Source organism: Triticum dicoccoides, chromosome 6A, assembly GCF_002162155.2.
Source record: "Triticum dicoccoides isolate Atlit2015 ecotype Zavitan chromosome 6A, WEW_v2.0, whole genome shotgun sequence".
NCBI classification, from domain to species: Eukaryota; Viridiplantae; Streptophyta; class Magnoliopsida; order Poales; family Poaceae; genus Triticum; species Triticum dicoccoides.
In genome coordinates, this window is record NC_041390.1 from 622018494 (window position 1) to 622023201 (window position 4708).

Here is a 4708-nt window from a genome sequence, read left to right on the forward strand (position 1 = left end):
CTTGGTGAGGAAAAGTTTGCCCTAACTTCTTCTATCTCTTCTTCTTTCTCACATCCGTGTGTTACCTCTATTGGACCACATTGTCTGAGCCCACTCCAACCTTTTTGTTCTTTCACGCTTCATTGTCATGTGCCTCCACACCATGGTTAGAGTCATCAACATCATTATTTGTTACATACTCCTCCTCTGGCACAAACTCATCATAACCCCATTTTAAGATCTAGTTATGGACAATGCAACATGCAAGAACAAGCTTAACTTGGGTGGGTAAAGGGTGGAGTGTATTTTGATAGAGGATCTTAAATCCATTTTGAACCAAATGTTATCTCAACTGCGACTCTAAGGCTAAAGTGTTTGAGATTGAACAATTCAGGAATAGTCATAGGATAGTTCCTAGAAGAGAACTCGTTGAGATGGTACCTGGTTTTTCCTGATGGGTGGAAGAACACCAGGTAAACATGCATATCCAGCATATTTTGTGATAGGCAGTGGGATTCATCGAAGAGGAGGGGTGAAGTAGTGTAGTGGTAAAAAAATATTTCCCTCAGTTAAGAACCAGGGTTTATCGAACCAATAGAAGACACCATACAAACAAGATAAGCGGTACCTACACACATACGAAGCAAATGCTTGCACTCAACGACGGGAAGAGGGTTGTCAATCCCCTTGTTCTCACCAATTGCAAGGATTAAATCTGATAGTGGTAGATAGATAAAATAGAAATAAAAATAAAAGGCAAATAAGAACAACAAGCAATTTTTAGGCTTATAGTAAATATAAAGTGAATAGACCTGGGGGCATAGGTTCACTAGAGGCATCTCTCTCATGAGCATAGTATGGTGGGTACAAAAATTACTATTGGACAATTAATAGAATAGCACATAGTTATGATGATTCTTCATGGCATGATCAATACATAGGTATTACGTCTGAGACAAGTATTCCGAAATCCGTCTATATCTACTACTATTACTCCATCCCTCGACCGCTATCAAACATGCATCTTAAGGTATCAAGTTCATACAAACAGAGTGATGCTTGGAACATGATGACATAATGTAGACAAAGTAAGATCAAATAATATGTTCGAACCCTGTCGCTTTATCCTTAGTTGCAACAATACAAATATGTGCATTGCGACTCCTCCTGTCACGGAGTAAGGACACCACAAGATTGAACCTACCACCGAGCACCTCTCCCACTAAAGATAAATCGATCTAATTGGCCAAAAGAGATAGATAGATCAGAGAGAAATATAAGGCTACAAAATCACACATATATAAATCTTAGAAAATACTCAAAAAATTTCAATGAATAATCTGATCATAAACCCGCAATTCATCAGATCCCAACAACACACCATGAGAATTACATCAAATAGATCTCCGAGGGGATCGTTGTATCGAAGATCAAATAGAGAGAGAGAGAGAGAGAGAGAGAGAGAGAGAGAGAGAGAGAGAGAGAGAGAAGCCATCTAGCTACTACTATGGACTCGTAGGTCCCGTGGGAACTACTCACACTTCATGGCGGAAGTAGCAAAGTCGATGAAGATTGCCTCCCCAATGGTTTCCCCCTTTGACAGAGTACCAACAGAGGTCTCCAGATGGGACCACGGAAGAACAGAGGCTTGCAGCGATGAAATAATTATTTCGGGTCTCACTCTGGTGGTTTCTCGATGTTAGGAAATTTGTAGTCTTGGCTTAGGGCAAATGGAGCCATGTGGGACCCACAAGCTCACCACCCCTGGGAGCGCGCCCTCTGTGCTTGTGGTTCCCTCGGTCATCGTTTGGTGCATTCCCAAAGCTTATAGAATCTCTTTTGTTCGGGAAAAAATCACCGTAAAATTTCATTCTGTTTGGACTTTGTTTGGTATGGTTTTTCTGTGAAACAAAGAAACAGGCAAAAAAACAGAAACTGGCACTGGACACTATGTTAATACATTAGTCCAGAAAAATGAAATAAAATGGCATATAAATCATACAAGATTGATTATATAATAGCATGAAACAATAAAAAATTATAGATGCATTGGAGACGTATCACATGTCCTTGGTAGAACCTACCATTGGGGGCATTGATCCCACCAGATAGAGCCATTTTTCCAGTAATAATATTAGCATCATTGGGTGATCTTTTCTAGCCAGCTAACACATATGTGAAGATCAAAACAACAACAACAATCACATTCCGACTCTGTGTATGCTGCAGATCACTCTAGCAGTCACATGGGGTGCCATCTATTGCTCTAATATAATCATGTGATAGCTTGAAGAAGGGTTATGGCTCATTCAAGACAATACAAGCATGTTAGGGCATGAGCAAGAGTACTGCTCGCCTGGAAATATGGGTACCATCTAGGGCTCGTGCGAATCTTAGAAGGAGTTTGCCAAGTTGGTGCCTTAATCATCTCTCCTCTGAGCTCCCCAATTATATACAAGACTTGCTTGACATCCCGGAAAATTGTCTCATTGGATCTCCTGAATGTGTGTTTGAATCAGTCTAAACCTCTGGTTATGACGCAAAACATGAAGGAGCATTTCTACTTGCTCTTAAACAGAGGTGTGGATGTTATCTTGCAGCAAACCCATATCCCTAAATGTGTCCAAAAGCTTGGAGAAAGGTGATCTTCACATTTGAAGTATATTGTCATCCTCTACATCATTGTTGTTGTAGATGTATTTCAGATTTGACATCCTCTCCCTAATAACACTGGACCATAATGTTGGGGAACACAGTAATTTCAAAAAAATTCCTACGCACACGCAAGATCATGGTGATGCATAGCAACAAGAGGGGAGAGTATCGTCTACATACCCTTGTAGACCGTAAGCGGAAGCATTATGACAACGCGGTTGATGTAGTCGTACGTCTTCATGATCGACCGATCCTAGTACCGAACGTACGCACCTCCGCGATCTGCACACATTCAGCTCGGTGACGTTCCGTGAACTCACGATCCAGTAGAGCTTCGTGGGAGATTTTCGTCAGCACGACGGCGTGATGACGGTGATGATGTTGCTACCGGAACAGGGCTTCGCCTAAGCACCGCTACGATATAGCCGAGGTGGATTATGATGGAGGGGGCACCGCACACGGCTTGGAACAATCAACTTGTGTGTCCTAGGGTGCCCCCCTCCCCCGTATATAAAGGAGTGGAGGAGGGGGAGGGCCGGCCCTCTACTATGGCACGCTCTGGGGAGTCCTACTCCTACCGAGAGTAGGATTCCCCCCTTTCCATGTAGTAGGAGTAGGAGAGGAAGAAATGGAAAAGAGAAGAGAAGGAAGGAGGGGGCGCAGCCCCTCCCCCTAGTCCAATTCGGACTAAGCCTTTGGGGGGCGCGCAGCCTCCCCTCTCTCTTTCCCCTAAAGCCCAATAAGGCTCATATACTCCCCGGCGAATTCCCGTAACTCTGTGGTACTTCGAAAAATACCCGAATCACTCGGAACCTTTCCGATGTCCCAATATAGTCGTCCAATATATCGGTCTTTACGTCTCGACCATTTCGAGACTCCTCGTCATGTCCTCGATCTCATCCGGGACTCCGAACTACCTTCGGTACATCAAAACACATAAACTCATATTACCGATCGTCACTGAACGTTAAGCGTGCGGACCCTACGGGTTCGAGAACTATGTAGACATGACCGAGACGCGTCTCCGGTCAATAACCAATAGCGGAACCTGGATGCTTATATTGGCTCCTACATATTCTACGAAGATCTTTATCGGTCAAACCGCATAACAACATACGTTGTTCCCTTTGTCATCGGTATGTTACTTGCCCGAGATTCGATCGTCGGTATCTCAATACCTAGTTCAATCTCGTTACTGGCAAGTCTCTTTACTCGTTCCGTAATACATCATCCCGCAACCAACTCATTAGTTGCATTGCTTGCAAGGCTTATAGTGATGTGCATTACCGAGAGGGCCCAGAGATACCTCTCTGACAATCGGAGTGACAAATCCTAATCTCGATCTATGCCAACTCAACAATTACCATTGGAGACACATGTAGATCACCTTTATAATCACCCAGTTACGTTGTGACGTTTGGTAGCACACAAAGTGTTCCTCCGGTAATCGGGAGTTGCATAATCTCATAGTCGTAGGAACATGTATAAGTTATGAAGAAAGCAATAGCAACAAACTAAACGATCATCGTGCTAAGCTAACTGATGGGTCAAGTCAATCACATCATTCTCTAATGATGTGATCCCTTTCATCAAATAACAACTCTTGTCCATGGCTAGGAAACTTAACCATCTTTGATTAACGAGCTAGTCAAGTAGAGGCATCCTAGGGACACTCTGTTTGTCTATGTATTCACACATGTACTAAGTTTCCGGTTAATACAATTCTAGCATGAATAATAAACATTTATCATGATATAAGGAAATAAATAATAACTTTATTATTGCCTCTAGGGCATATTTCCTTCACATAACGGGTCACATGCTTCGAATTGTGACTGACGAACCACTCTCTTATGGACCAACATGACCCAAACCAAAAATCATAGCAATGAGCATTGATGCCTGAACTACAAGCTTCATACATCTGTCATGGAGAAATCAATGTTGTGATAAGTAATGGTGAATTCGACCCTACACCCTACCTAATGACCTAGCAGTGGAGGGGGGTTGTATGCTGCTTACCGCCATTGGAGTCGATGACTCGCCCATGCCGGAGACGCGGCAGAGATGGATA